The sequence below is a fragment of the Pteropus vampyrus genome, unplaced genomic scaffold (assembly GCF_000151845.1).
Source record: "Pteropus vampyrus isolate Shadow unplaced genomic scaffold, Pvam_2.0 Scaffold453, whole genome shotgun sequence".
NCBI lineage: Eukaryota > Metazoa > Chordata > Mammalia > Chiroptera > Pteropodidae > Pteropus > Pteropus vampyrus.
Window position 1 is genome coordinate 525613 of NW_011889234.1, and position 16138 is coordinate 541750.

The 16138-nt window shown below is 35.7% G+C and overlaps 1 protein-coding gene and 1 long non-coding RNA gene across 4 annotated transcripts in view; one reads left to right on the forward strand and one right to left on the reverse strand.

Moving 5' to 3' along the window:
- SERTAD2 (SERTA domain containing 2) overlaps positions 1–16138 on the forward strand; it is a 107726-nt gene that overhangs the window by 29857 nt on the left and 61731 nt on the right. The window lies entirely within an intron of this gene.
- LOC111732385 overlaps positions 270–16138 on the reverse strand; it is a 51911-nt gene continuing 36042 nt past the window's right edge. The window contains exon 3 of the long non-coding RNA XR_002777532.1: positions 270–1939. This is a non-coding gene — a long non-coding RNA (uncharacterized LOC111732385). The remainder of the gene's footprint in view (positions 1940–16138) is intronic.

Sequence of the window (16138 nt, forward strand, 5' to 3'; positions counted from 1 at the left end):
TTTTCTTTTTTCCATCATATGCTAGATCAATTCAATCATATTTACATACCTAGTATGTCTTAGAGTTTATTTTTTAAAAATTGATACTTGTGCATAAACATGTGTCTGTTTCTTTTGTTTATTTTAAAAAAGAAAAACCCAACTTTTATTAGAGTTATTACATATAGATCTGGAATATTAAAATGCTATTTTTTGCAAGCTGCAAGTCATTTTGTGTTCAGGTGAGTCTTTTTCCAAGGACTTATTTTCTGCGTCTGATATACAGCTGTGTTAAGACTAAAATAAGCTTTGTGGCTTAGAATAGTCTCCTTGCCAGTCGGTCCTTGCCACACTTTTCTTTCCCCTCCAGCCCATCCTATTCATTACTCCCATATTAATTTTCCTAAAACACTGCTTACTGAAAAACCTCACTGAAAAACCTTAACTGACTCCTCATTTCTAGATGAATTGAGTATAAACTTTTTACCTCAGCATTAAAGACCTACGACAAAACATGCCTTTGCAGGCTTATTTATGAGAACCATTGGTAAGGAGGTTAGAGTGCTGCCTGGGCTCCCCACCCCAGATTGAGTCAGAAACCTCTAGGGGAAGGACCCTCTAAAATCTCTCTCTTTTTCAAGCTCCCCAGTCGAAGCACCACTAAGCCGGGGTGATGAGCTCTGGCACTGGAAAAGGGCAGAGACACAGATTGTTGGCACTTACCAGCTCAGTGATTTCCAGCATGGGTGCCGGCCTCTCTACACTCAGGCTTTCTTCTTCTTTCTGTAAAACGGGTCAAATGGTATCTTAATGAGATCAATTGCAATTATGCATAAAATAATTAGTATAGGGTAAATACTAAACACATATTGGCTGCTGCTATTGTATAGTAATAATAGTAGTAATAAAAGTCATAAGCTTTGCATTCAGGCAGATGTGGGCTCCAATTACAACTCTATTCTTCCTCTCTCTAGATCTTATCTAGGTTACCTAATTCTCTGACCCTCAGTTTCCTCATCTACAAACAGGGCTAATAATGCCTCTCTTATGTAGTATAAAATATAAGATATTAGCACATCGTTACATAGTTGGCACAACATTATAGCATACATTTTATTATGTGCCAGGTACTGCTCTACACTCCTTATGCTTTAACTACTCTTCCCATGAACCCTATGAGGTGATAACACTATTATCATTATTTTACAGGTGAAGAAACTTAAGACACAGAGAAGTTAAGTAACTTGCTTAAGGTCACACAGCTAGGAAGCCAGGGATTTGGACTCAGTCCTCTGACCCCAAGAGCCGACTCTCACCCACCATGCAGTGTTCCTTCTCATTATTGTATTGCATAATTCATAACTTAACTTTATTTGCCTACCACCACCTCTGTCAACACTAGCTCCCTTAGGAAAGTAGTTTTTCTTTATATGCCTTACAGCACCTAGCATGTGCCTCATCAATAGAAGATACTTAAGTATGTGTTCAGTTGAGCAAATAAACATACCCATTTCTCACATCTGGTCACAAGGAAACTACTCTTGGCTTTAGGCAGCTGTCTTCTGGCGGACCCACTTCCAGCCTCAAATCACAGGACTCTAATTTGGCCACTTAGCAGCTTTCCCAGCCTTAAGAGTCTGTGTCCTGAGGAGGGCAGGAGGGGAGGATGGGTCATAGGATTTGGTACAGGACCTCTAAAAGGACCAGACACCTGGAAGGCTGGAAGGTAAGAAGCCAGCAGGAAACAGCTGTCTGAAGGAAGGCAGGTTTAGCTGCTTCCATGTTGCCCTTCCTCTGTGAGTGCCCTAGGAAGAAGCTTCCTCCTGTAGTTAATGCTGTGCACCACACTGATTTGAGATGATGCGTTCATTTTCCAAAAGTATGATCCTGTTTTCACTTGCCGTTTTAAAGGGGTCATTTCTGAAATGATTGTCTCGTCTTCTCGAACCTCTTTCCCATTCTGTGAACATAATGAGAGAATCAGTTACATTCCCTTTCATGCTGCTACACTTCTGTGGATTTCACACTTAGTCCTTAAAAGACTCTTTTATTTAAGCTTTCTCCAAAGGAGACATTCAGGTATACATCTTCCTTTATTTATTACTTATAGTCTGAAAATTTGAAGAAGGTTTAATGTTAAAATGTTATCAAGATCTTTGATTTTTTTTATTACAAAATCATTATATATTCATTGTTGAAAACTGTAAAAATATAGAAAAGAATAAGTTAAAAATAAAAACTGCTACATTCTGATATTTAGTGATATTTACTTTTAACAATTTGACAAATGCTCTTCTGTTGTTTTTACAATGAATAGACACAACACATAATATGAACATACATATGTATATAATGTATATACACACAAATACCTTTCTTTTATAAAATTAGGATTTGGATGTATGTACTATATCTTAATTTTATTATCTGATTTATAGATATTGTTCTTCCACTTGTTTAATAATAATGGAAATGAAGGAAAAGGGGACTTTATGTACATTGCTGACAATCAACATTAGGTATTTATTATTACTAACACGTTTCTTAGGACCTAGGCAGCCTTTGTCCGAGCTCTATTTGGAAGTGTGTCCCAGTAGTGAGAGTTGCTAAAAGGAAATGAGCTTGACAGGGACTTTTGAGGTGGTTCCCTTTGTGTGTCACAGACATTGGCCTTCACCCTGCCATTTGAGTCCCATTACTGAAAGCAAAGCTGTCTTTGGACTGTGCACCACCGTATGTGGTACTTGATTCTATATGCCTTAGTTTTCCACATGCCTTGCCAAATTGGTTTCCTGACCATGACCTTGTAGTTCAGCATTTCCCCTTCCCTCCACCCGTTTCCTGCCTTTACTTTTGTTCACCAGCATTTTTTCTTTTTTACGTGAATCCCATGGTAGTACTGTAATAGTTAGACCTACAGTCAGACCCACCCTTAGTCTCCTGAAATTCTTTTTGGAAAAGTATGTTGTATAGGTCTATACTCAATAATTGTAATATGAAACCACTGCACAATTTTTAAAACTTCCTTTTTCATTCTATTTTTAATAGTGAATTTTGGAATATACAAAGATGTTTTTTCTTCATTATAAGTTATATAGGTTTCAAGTGTACAGTTATATGATACATCATCTGCATATTGCTTTGTGTGTTCACCACCCAAAGTCAAATCTTCTGTCACCATATATTTGACCTTATTCTGTCACCATATTTTTGGCCTTGTTATCTCCCACCCCCTTTCCTTCTATACTGTTGTCTGTGTGTGTGAGTTTTCATTCGTCTGTCTTGTTCATTTGTTGCTTTCAATTTTATATGTGACATATGAGTGAAGTCATATGGTTCTTGACATTTTCCATCTGACTTATTTCACTAAGCACGATATTCTCAAGATCTATTCACGTTGTTGCAACGTGGCAGATTTCATTTTTTCTTATGGCTAAGTAGTATTCCATTGTATATATGTATCACATCTTTATCCAATCATCTGTTGAAGGACTGTTCGGTTGTTTCCATGTCTTGGCCATTACAAATAATGCTACAATGAGCGTAGGGGTACATATTTTTATGAATAAATGTTTTCAAATTTTGGGGGTAGATACACAGAAGAGGGATCGCTGGATCATATGGTAACGCTATTCATAATTTTTTGAGGACCCTTTATACTGTTTTCCATAGCAGCAGTACCAATTTACATTCCCATCAGTAGTGCATATCTGTCCTGTTGATGATAGCCGTTGTAACAGGTGTGAGGTGGTATCTCATTGTAGTTTTGATTCGCATTTCACTAACAGCTAGTGAAGTTGAGCATCTTTTCATATATCTGTTGGCTGTTTGTATATCTTCTTTGGAGAAGTGTCTGTTCGGATCCTCTGCCCATTTTTTAATTGGATTGTTTGTTTTTTGTTGTTGTTGAGTTGCATAAGTTCTTTATTTTTGGATATTAACCCCTTATCAGAGGTATCGTTTGCAAATATCTTCTCCCATTTGGTCAGTTGCCTTTTTATTTTACCAATGTTTTTTTTTTTTTTTTTGTTTTTTTTTTGTTTTTTTTTTTGCTGTGCAGAAGCTTTATAGTTTGATATAATCCCATTTATTTATTTTTGCTTTTGCTTCACTTGCCTTTGAGGTCAAATTCATAAAATCCCCTCTGAGACCAAGGTCCCTAAGTTTAGTACCTATGTTTTCTTCTATGATTTTATTATTTTAGGTCTTATTTTTAGACTCGTTTTGAATTAATTTTTGTGTATGGTGACAGCAGTCAGTTTTCATTCTTTTCTATGTGGCTTCCCAATTTTCCAAGCACAGTTTATTGAGGAGGCTTTCTTTCTCCATTGTATGTTTTTGATTCCTTTGTAAAAAATCGAGGAGCATTTTCTGTATGCACATGACTTCTACATCTGTACAGCCCTCACCTCTCCCCTCTTCTCCAGTTCTGTATTTCTGTATACTTTTAGGACATCTCCAGGTAAGTATAACATTGTCACTTTAAACTCAACTTCTCATATTTGGATCTCATTATCTTGCATACAAAGGTGCTTCAACTACCTGTCTTTTTCTTTCCTGTGGAACCTAATACTCTCACTCTCCTGTAGAACTAGCTTAATAGAATAAGGGAAAATAGTAAGGTGGCAAGATGCAAAGTAAGTTTGCACAAACACGTCATCAGTGATCTCTTTGAAAATATAAAAAAGACAAAGCCCCAATCATATTAATTAAAACTATAAAGTACCCAGGAAAATTTTTAATAATAATTCCATAAGACATGTTATAAAAATTTTTTTTTGCTGAAAGACTAAATATATAAACATATTCCTAGATGAAAAGATGCCAAGTCTTCCCAAAGCAATCTATAGATTCAATGCCATTACAACCAAAGGTCCTAATGGAGGTTTTAATAGAATTTGATAAGCTGATTCCAGTGTTTCTCAAAATTCAAATAAAGAAGCATGAAAGGAATAATCATAGCAGGCATAAACATCTACTTTAAATCTTGAGTAATTAAAGCATTATGGCATTGACAAAAAGAGGGACCCAAAAAATCAGAGAATTGGAAAAAATTCGGTTGGGGGGGGGCAATAAAGCCAAATTTAATATGTGATAAACATAGCATTTACAATCAGAGAGAAGAGGATGAACTGTTCAGTAAATTAGAGAGAAAAGACAAAGAGAACATTGCAAAGGCCCTCAGGCGCGAGAACATGCATGGTGCATCTCCTGAAGCAAGAAATTCCCATGACTGGAGAGGAGGGGTAGGGGCAATAGAGAGGGATGATGTTAAGAAAGTTATAAGCAAGGGCCCTTGTATGTTCTTCTGAAGAGTTTGGACATTTTATTCAAGTGCCTTACTTAGCCCCACATTCATGAAAACAGTCTCATATATTTTTTCTGTGTTCTTTTATGGTTTCTTTTATTACATTTAGATCTTTAATTTATCTGGAATTTATACCCATTCATTATATAAGGTAAGGATACAACTTTCACTATTCCTAACTAAATAGTCATTTATCCCAACCCCATTAATTGAATCTTCTTCCACTGATTTTAAATGCTGCTTTGAATGTTATCATATATAAAATTATTTTTCTGCATTCGTTTTTGAATTTTATTTCATCCCATAAATCTGTTTGAGGATTCCCATGCCTATATAAAATGCACCACCGTGAATGGTCCTAAGCAGCAGAGTGACGTGATCAGATACGCGTTTGTAGAGAGATCACACTGAACAGTTAGGATTTTGTTGCCGTAAAAATCAAGCAAGAAGTAGTCTCAGCTTTTGACCTGAACTGAAGCAATTGGGGCGGAATGGGCAGAACTTGGTGCTTGCTGAAATGTAGTGGGTTTAAAAAGAGGAGGAGATGAAGGTGATGCCCAGGTTTCCAGCTTGGGAACCTGGATGGTGATGATGACGCCTTTCACTGAGAAAGAGGAAGAGCAGCAGGTTTGAGGAGCGGCATCACGAGAAGAGGATAAGACTTCTCAGAGGAGAAGTAAAGTGTGGCACTTGAATTTGTAACTCTGAATCTCACTGACTATCTGGGTGGAGAAATACGTGGCATCAGCAGATAGTGCAAAATCAATGTTGTAGGATAGATGAGAATGTACAGGGAGAGGATATAAGTGAGCAGGTGGAGACAGCATCCCTAAGAATACCTTGAGGGAGAAGAGCCTCCAAAAGAGACTAAGTGGCCAGAGAAGTAGAGGGAACTTGATGATAAGGTGTTTTGGAAGCCAGGGGAAGAACATTTAAAAAGGATAGAAGGTTAGTAGTATACAGTACTGCAGAGATCAGGAAAACTAAGTTCCAAGGAGGCCCTTGCTGACTGTAAGATCCTGTTGGATGGAGTGGCATGGAAACTTGTTGTAGTGAGTGAGCAGTGAATGGGAAGAGACTGAGAGGCAACTAGAACAGTACGATGATTTTGGAAATGTGGAGTCTGAATTTAGAGGGACAACATCTATGTGAGGTGAGGGTCTAGAGCTGAGGCTTGAGTTCAGTATTAGATATGGATATTTGAGAGTGTTATACACCTTAAATTAAGGGTTGAGAGGAAAATGAACAATTGACAGTGCAAACGGAACAGGAGGAGACTCCAGGTAAGGATATCAAATAGAGAAATAGAAATATCCAGTGAGCAGGATATTATGGCAACCAGGAGTTGCAAGTGGAAGAGTTGAGCTAGTCAACCGAGTCAGTGTTGTAGACCTGTGCTTCTTGATCCTGGCTGCACATTAAGGTCTCCTGAGGAGCTCTAAGCAAGTGCCCAGCCCTCTGCCAACCCAAGACCAATTAAATTGGAATCTGTGAGTGGGGCTCTGGCATCAGTATTTTCTTTGTGCTTCTAATTTGTAGCCAGGGTTGAGAATCACTGCTATAGAGAGAGAATGATGAAGTCTGAGACATGATTGGACTTGGCATCAAGTCATCAGTGGCTCTCGAAAGAACAGTTTCAGTAAAGTGAGGAGACTAGATTCTAGTTTGTAGCAAGAGGGGCTGGATGAGGATACAGTTTTGTGGTGAAAGTAAACTAAATGGAGAGAATTAATGCTGCATGGCCCCCATCTTCTTATAAAGTAAGTGTTGTTGTCAGCTACTAACTAAGTGGGGTGTGGATTTATCTGACTATGTAGAAAGTGGGGGGAAAAGCTGAAAAGATGCTCTGAGGAATGCAAGAAACTGCAAAGCCCCAGTAATGGCCTAGATGAGCGTGAATTGCATCTGTAATTATCTGGCCTCTGTTACTCACTGTTATTGAAGTAATGCATAGAGTGCTGATGCATATAGTGGGGTTGCATCTGAGGCAGGAGATAAGTTTTGAAGTTACAAAATTGCATTTGGTCAAAATTGCTCTTGTTAATCCCTCAAGAAGGTGCACAGCGGGGACTGACATGCCATATCCCCAGAGAGCCGGTTTTCCCCAGCAGCGATGGGATAATCACTGTTTCTTCAGTACCAGATGAAATGGTCGACTTGCCTATAACTAATACTACATGAAAAATGTCCCATTACACTAAAACCACACTCAGCTTAATTAAATACTATCATTAGAGAAGTACTGAAATGGACTAAGCTTGGACTAAGCTTACATAAGCATTAGTTTCCTGTCTATATCCTGAGCATATGATGAGTAAAACAGGGCAATTGACTATACTACCTAGATTGTCATTTTCCAGTTATTGTTGTTTTTTTTTTTAACTGAACACATATAGTTGAATTTGGGTAAATTAAATGCATGGTGACACAGCTCACAGCACTGTATTTTTATTTCTTGCTTGCCCAAAAGTGTTTTTGAGAATGGTTAAGAGAATGGGCCCTGGCTCAGACCACATGGATTCGAATCATGTCACCATCACTCACAACATTTGTGACTTTGGTCATGTTACTTAATCTCTCTTTTCCTCAGATTTCCCATATTTAAGTCATCATGAAAATAATATCTACCTCTTTGGTTTATTGTGAGGACTAAGTAAGTTGATACATGGAAAACAATACTGTTAGAAATTATTGTTAATTTTAGTGACAGTGGCATGTGCTGATTCATATGTGTGATTTGAAGTTAGACTATAATTTACAGCACAAGATCAGACTTTTGCTAGAGCGTATGCTATGGCCCAGTAGACCATCTTTTTTTTTTCAAATTGAGGACCAAGTGAAAGAAGTTGCTGGCAAAATTCAGACATTTCTCTACCAAAAAAGGGGGTTGTATTAATGACTTTTAAACAATTGAACCTGCCACAAAGAGATGTGTCAAATCTCAGAAGAAAACAAATAACACCGATCAAGACACAAAATCATGGTCTTCGCACTAAGATAAATGGTAAATACATTGAGATATAGTAGATTTCTAGTAGTGTGAGTCTTATAGATTGTCTCTATCTAAACCAGCAGTGCTATATTTAGGTGAAATGACCTGATGAGTTGGCCAGTATTTAGGCTTCACGAGTTTTTGCAAAAATGAAGAGATATTTATTTTAAAAGAGCATCCCTATTGAAATGGAGGAATGAAATGAAATCTAATGATGTGTTATTGAAATTAAGAGATGGGTAATAATGGAGTGATAAAGAAGTAAAAAGAAAGAAGCTTCATTTTGCTAGAATGGGAGGGGATGGAGTACATCTAGGATTAGACATTTTTTAGTACTATGCTTTTCATATAGTTGGATTTTGCAATGGTCCCTTTCTAATTTATAGTAATTAGTAGCATAAATGCCTCATTACCACTTCTTTGAAGTGTATGTGTCATGTTTGCGTAGGTTTTTTTTTTTTTTCAGAGTAAAACCTGCAACCAATAAACATATTCACTTTAAATTATCTATTTGAAAAAAAATTATCTTATTTTGGTTCAGAAAATAAATAATTCGATTAAACCTCTGAGCTCTTAGAAACTGTCGTGCTATATAATCTTATGAATAAGATTTAGTTAATGCAGAGTTTTAAAGCAACTCAAATAATTAAAATTAATTATTAACCACTTCCTTAAAAAGTCAGAGCCATAATGAGCTGAATTATAAAATGTCTTAAAACTTAAATTTACTTCATTAGTTCCATGGCTATCTCACAGCATTAGAGTACTAGAATCATTTTTATGCCTCATAATCATGTAATAGCTAATATTTTTTTAGCATTCTCTGAGTCAGGAACTGTTCTAAGTGCTTTGTGTGTATTAACTCAATTAATCATCACAGCTCTGAAGCAGGTCTTATTTTGCCCAGGATTTCATAGCTAATATGTGGCAGAGCCAAGACTTGTACTCATACCATTTGCCCCCAGGGCCTTAACCACTATACACACTGCCTATACTTGAATACGTAAATTCTGAGATGGAGTTTAGCATGCTTGAATTCCCTATAGACCTTAATTTTTAAAGGAGTGAAGAAGCAGTCACAATATTAACTTGGATTTATTGTACAAGTTGTGGTACCCTGCCGAGAGGTTTCTGTTTCAAAGATAGAATTCTTGTTAAGTGCTTCATAATACTACGGGCCATTGAAACAAGATTTTCAGATGCTCTGGTTGTACTATTTACTAGACTGACAGTTTGTATTGCATTACCTCTTCTTGTCATCAATCTTGCCTTCCATACATTCCAATATGTATGTATTTACTTACAACTTTTAAAATTGATTATATGTTTGAGGATTTGGGTATAGTAGTGGGTGAATATGTTTGAGTTTGTAGCAAAATAAAAGACATTCTGGTGGTTTCAGACAAAATAATTTCATTGCATTTTGGATGTGTTTTCAAGTGTAGTTTTCTGACCGGTCAGAATTGATGTAATGAACATCTGAACAACTGATGGCCTTGGTTTGTTCCTTCATAGCTTTTTCTGTTTCTTTGCTTTTCGTGTTAACTTAGAAGAGCAACATTTATAAGATTTAAACAAGTTCTCTTCTCAGGGTGCTTTACCTGGTAGCTGCTCTAGCCTATGTCTTTCCCTGGGGTCTTACATCTCTAGAATGAAAAGGAAGGATTTTATTCCCTATTAGTTTGGTAAATTTTTAGCCTTACATTGCCGTAATGAAAAGGTTAAGATTCTTTCATGTTTTATCTGACTACATATTAAATGTAATGCATTGGGAAATTGCACTAATTCTGTGTGTTTGTGTGTATGTGTCATTTATTATTATTTTTGCTATGTTTATAAAGATACGTATTTGTTCAAAAGATCCAAACCATGAGTGTATAAACTTCCCTAAGCCCTGCATTCAGAATCCACTGGCATCATTTCAATGGATAAGCTTCTAGACTCCCCCAGGGAATATATAGAAATAAATAACTTTATTAAATAAAGTCATAGTGTAGATGCTATTTTGCTTTCTGTTGTTTTCAGTCATGGACCTCTTTCCATGTCAAAATATATTATCTTTTTAAACAGCAGCATAGTATTTCAATGTGAATGGATATAAAGTAATTTATTTAATAAACCTTTATTGCCAGACATTTGTATTGTTTTGTATCAGTCCTCTTGGAAGCAGTGTACTGCTGGGAACATCACTTATATCTTGCATACTTTTAAAAAATTTTTTCCAGTAAGATAAATTTGTAGGTATGGGCTTGCTGAGTCTAGCAGAATGTACGTTAAAACCTTTTATGATATGATATTGCCAACTTGCTCTCCAATATCTGTGTACCAGTATGTGCTTCTACTACAGTGCATGAGAAGGTCTGTTTATTATACCGAATTGCTTTCTTTTCTAAACTGATTCATTTGTTTATTTAATAAATATCTGAGTGTGTACTATTTGCCAGTGTATGCTAAAGTTCCAGTAATAAACAACACAGAAATGTTTTTTGCCTTTTCAAGATTTGTTGTTTCGGGAGACCAATACTTTCTTTTCATTTTTTTCTTCTCATTAATTTAAATATTCTTAAATGTATATATTAACTGGTATTCTTTTGTGAATTGCATATTCACATACTTATTTTTCCTTATCGTATTACCATTTTTAGATTGTTATGTAAACAGATCTATCTTTCTAGGTAGGCCTTTTCCACCCCAAGATCTTAAAATTGTTTGCCCATTGGGCTAGTTAGAGTTCTTAGTTGCAAAAACATTGACTCTACTGACTCTATTCTACTTAAGCCAAAAATGGTATCAGGTGTTCACAGAATTATCAAGAAGACTGGAAACAAGGAGTCAAGAGGAGCTGGATGGCCTGCAGCAGGGTAAGACCATATGACAGGGACAGGCTGGTAAGACCAACCTGCTCATCCTGAACCTACTCAAATAATAGCATCAGGAATATGTAAGATTTTATTTTCTTCATTGTTTTCTCCTGTGGTGTCTTCTTTCTGAAGTATATTGTCCCCAGGTGATAGTAAAGACAGCCAGAAGCAACCGTCTCCTCAGCATCTTTAGCAAAAAGAGGGCACTTTGTGCAAAAGTCTTGGCATTAAATCTCATTGGCCTCTCTTGGGACATGTATGTATCTGTGAACCAATCAGTGTGGCATGGGAGAATGCAATGCTTTGATTGGCCAGGCCTAAGTCATGTGTCCATCCTTGGTATTGAGGGTAGAATCAGCTGGTGGACTGAGAGAAAGGGGACAGGGTTTCTCACAGAAAAGTGGGCTGCTATTACGGAACAAAAGAAATAGATGCAACAAAGGCAACAGGTGTCCTCTGTAATCATGATACTTGATGTTTTTAATTATGCTGGATTCTGCATTCTTTCGTAGAGCAAAATGCCACTTTGTAATTTATTGTTTCAGAAAATTAAAATGTCTTTTTATTAAATCAGTTTTCTCACTGTACATCGGTCATCACTAGGCAGAGGAAATATTTAAATACTAATGAGGAAAGTAAGTTCCTTCATTTTTGAATTAATTATATTAAATGAAAGACAGCTGTATAACGGAATAAAGAACTGCCTTTTTTTATTGTATACATAGAACATAGGTTCTTAAAGATGCAAGATTTATACATGGTGGAGTTGTACTTTTTATTAAAAACCCATATATTACTGAAATCTGATATAGTGTTATAAACATGTTTAGAGATCCAGATAGCAGCATATACTGAGAAGACCAAAAATATTAAAACTGAGAAGAAAAAAATATACACCCTCAATTAAATGGCATGAAAAGTCACTGCTGTGTGTTACATTTCTGCAGTCATTCAAAACTACTTCCCTATTTGAGTCAGTACTTGCTCAATGTATTCTCTCCCACAAGTGTGGGTAGCAAATAGAAAAATATCAAGAAAAAGTGAAGTATAGTGAAATAAACATGGGTTTTGGTGTCAGCCAAAGTTGAATTTCAGTCTGACCTTAAATCATGTGACCTTGAGTGTGTATCCCCATCTGAAAACTTATGTAATGCAAACTCAGAATTAAAGGATTAAATGGCATTGTTTTATATAACAATGGTAACTATTACTATTATAATTTGGAATTATTATTTGCGGGTAAAGTAACATTCTTTTGGAAAATCAGTTGTGTCATGTCAGCATATCAGAGACAGTTGTGCATATGAAAGAAGTATGATGTATTTCCAAATGTGTACTAGGATTTTCTTTCAATTTCTGCAGTTTAGGTATAGTCGTGGTAATCCTTTGGGGTGAAAAGGTCGGTTTACCAAAGGTCGACTATGGTGTGCTGACTTGGATTATTCTAGTGTTTGAGGATCTGTGAGAAACTTTCTGTACTTTTTCAAGTGCGAGAAAGGACAGCAGTGGCCCAGAGTTCCTGGTCACCGTGCTGTGGTCCAGCACCCTAGGAAGTGAATGAATTACCTGTAGAGTTAGTTTAGTCAGGCACAGTAGCAATTTGAACACTGGGCTACACTTTAATTTGATCAACACTTTCACTTATTGATGGTCTTGTTTTGGTACTTTATCCTACAGACAGAGCATGTAGTCTGTCTGACTACAGACTTTAGCATCAGATAATTTTATGACAAACCACATTTGGCATGCCTAGTTATTCAGGGAATTTTCAAAGAACTGTAGTGGGACTTTTTAGTCATACATCCTCTCTGTTCTTAGTCATACGTCCCTTTTATGGTAGTCATTAGCAAATATCTTTCAACCTCTTCTATAATGGTTAACAGTGTAAGCTCTCTGTAGTGTTGGCAGTTTTGAGCTCTGCGTACTTAATTATGAGACAGTCGGCATATACTTGTGAAAACATAAACTAAATGTTGGTATATTCTTTTTACAGAACTACAGTTATTAATGCATACATTAAACTACTTCAAAATTACTAATCAAAAGATTTTTCTCATATATAATTTTTTGGGATATTTTCTCTTTTCCAGTTGTACCGCTTATCTAAGTGTGATTGATTACTTTTAGAATTAAGAAAAAAGAAAACTGAAGTCAGGGCGATTAGAAGTTTAGTTTAAATGCATTGGAAAACAGACATCTTTATGCTCTAGGCAATCAGAAGCACCTTTTACATTTAACTTTTTGACCCTAATGGCCTGGTCAAATTCCAGTGTTGTACAATTGCATTCTGCTTTCCCTAACACCTAGTAATTGCAATTGTTTTGCTACCACCTATTACCTTAAGTTTTGAAAACTGTTTGTAGGGTACATCAGAAGTTGTACTTATCACCTTTTCTAAAACTTTGGTAATTTTTACTTCAACTCCTTCTAACCCTTCTACTTTCTCTCCAACTTCATATTTCTCCAAGCATATTCAATAGCATTCTTTTTCATATATCCAAAAGACGTTGGACATGTGGTTTTAACTGAATGAAAATGAAGTTATAACATATCAAAATTTGTGAGATGCAGTTAAAGCAGTGCTTGAGGGAAATTTATTGCTTACACTAGAAAAGAAAAAAGGTCCAAAATCAATGACTTAAGTTTCTGCCTGGATAAACTAGAAAAAGAAGGACAAATTAAACCCAAATTGAGTAGAAGGAAGGAAATAATATAGAGAAATCAATCTATAAAATAGGAAAAAGGCAAATAATATTTAAAAAACCATGAAACAAAAACCGATTCTTTGCAAAAAACAATAGAATTGATTAAATGTATTGTGAGTCTGATTCATTTTTGCCTCCTTAAAACACACGATAGTGTCCTACGATAGAAGATTGGATAAAGAGGCTGTGGTACATATATACAATGGAATATTAACTCAGCTATAAGTAGAGATGAATTACTGCCATTTGCGACAACATGGATGGACCTCGAGATAATTGTGCTCAGCTAAATAAGCCAGGCAGAAAAAAATCCCATGATATCACTTATATGTGGGATATAAACCTAAAAGCAACAAGTGAACAGGACAAACAAACAGAGACTCATGGACATGGACAATAGGCTAGTGGTTACCAGAAGGTAGGGAGAAAGGGAGTTGGGAGAGGTAGACAGGGTAAAGGGGGTCAAATATGTGGTTACAAAAAGAAATCTATGAGAGGTGAACACACAGTGTAATCTCTCTCTCTCTCTCTCTCCCTACACACACACACACACACACATGCCTTACTGTTAAAGTGTAGAGCTGAAACATTGGATTTTGTTAACCAATGTCACCATAAAAAAAAAATTAAAACACACTATATAGTACACTGTTAAAAGGGATTTCAAAAACTAAAAAGCTAACTCCATAATTGTCCTCTACTTGAGGTACATGGCCTTGTTTAGAAACCTAGTATTGAACTACAATAAAACTTATTTAAACAAGTGTTTGTTACAAGTTTAGTCATAATCAACTATTTTAGAAAGATTCCTGTGAAGGATAATTAGTTATACTTATGGAAAAATAGTATTTGGGAAAAAAACCTCCACAGTTTCTACATTAAGTGCTGTACTTTGTTTTCAGTTTTGAACAAAAAAAAATAATATGAAGCCAGTGTTGAAAAGTTTGAGATCAAGACCAATAACATAAGTTTCAGGAAAAGTCAGTTAAATATATTGAAAAACATACGTTGGACATTTGTAGATTTCATTTGCTAAAAGCATCTTTTCATAGTACACATTTGCTGGGAAGTATTATTCAGTACTGTAGGTTATAAACAAATATCTGCCAAAATAAAACTATACAGAGACCAAATCACAAACCTACCAAATGATGATGTATAATTTTAACAGTTATCAAACCCATGGATAAATAATCTGTGCTACTATTTGTAGTGTTAGTCAGTGACAGAATTTTGATGAAGGAAAATGATGAAGCAAGGTAAAAATGTATAAGGAATAATTTTGTCCTTAAAGAAAGTGGTCTTAAAATTTTGATTTTATCCAAATTGTAAGATGAACTACTTAATTTTCTTTTCAGCAAATACTGAATAGAAGCCCAAGGAAAAATTAAAATCAAGTATAATTCTAGTAATCACTAGGATATTTGGTAAATTCATATCTTTTCTTGATTATTCATTATCGGATTATTTTGTTCATGGATTATACAGGTTTTCTGTTTTGCTTATGAAATCTTAGAATCAAATGACATAAACCAGCTCCCTCCTTCAGTTTCTTTTTGCTCTTCATCGTTTGACACACCTACCTCACTGTTTATGAGCCTCCCAGACATAGAAAAAAATACTTGAAACCAAACCAGTCAGTTCTACATTCTAATAGTATTTTTAAAAGGTTCCTTGGTGTAGGAGATGGGGATAGAGGAAAGATGTACAATGATAAAACAACCAAAATTAGAATTTCAGGATTATAGATGGAATTCAATTTCAAATTCTAATTTCTATCTGTATTTAGTCATTCCATAGTTTGTAATGTGCTTGTTGTTTCTTTCTGTTTGGATAAAGAATGCTTTCTTTCTGTTTGGATAATCTTTCTTCTGAAGTATGAATTTTTATTCCAGGCAAAAGACTTGGAGTTAATAGACTGATAGGGCAGACTTAAGAAAAACTTTTTAAGGATTCCTTTTCTGAGGGAATTATGATGGTTTGATTAGATAGGGTATGATGCTCAGAATTGTAGGAGACTTTTTGACTGGCCCAGAGAAGAGCCAGTTGTAAGGACAGGAGTGTTGTTCTTCCTGCTTGTTGTACAGTTTCAGCTACCAGGAATTCTTTAAGTGCTGTGAATCCCAGGGATTAAGCGTGACAGAGCAATAGTTACACCCATTATGGTTGAGAATTGTTTGCACTCTTGTTTCCTGTATGCATGCTTGCCTTCTACATTTTTAGAGTTTGCTGTATTTGACAGCTGTGCATCAGTGATATTTTTATAGTTCAAAATGCTGTAAGTAAATGTATT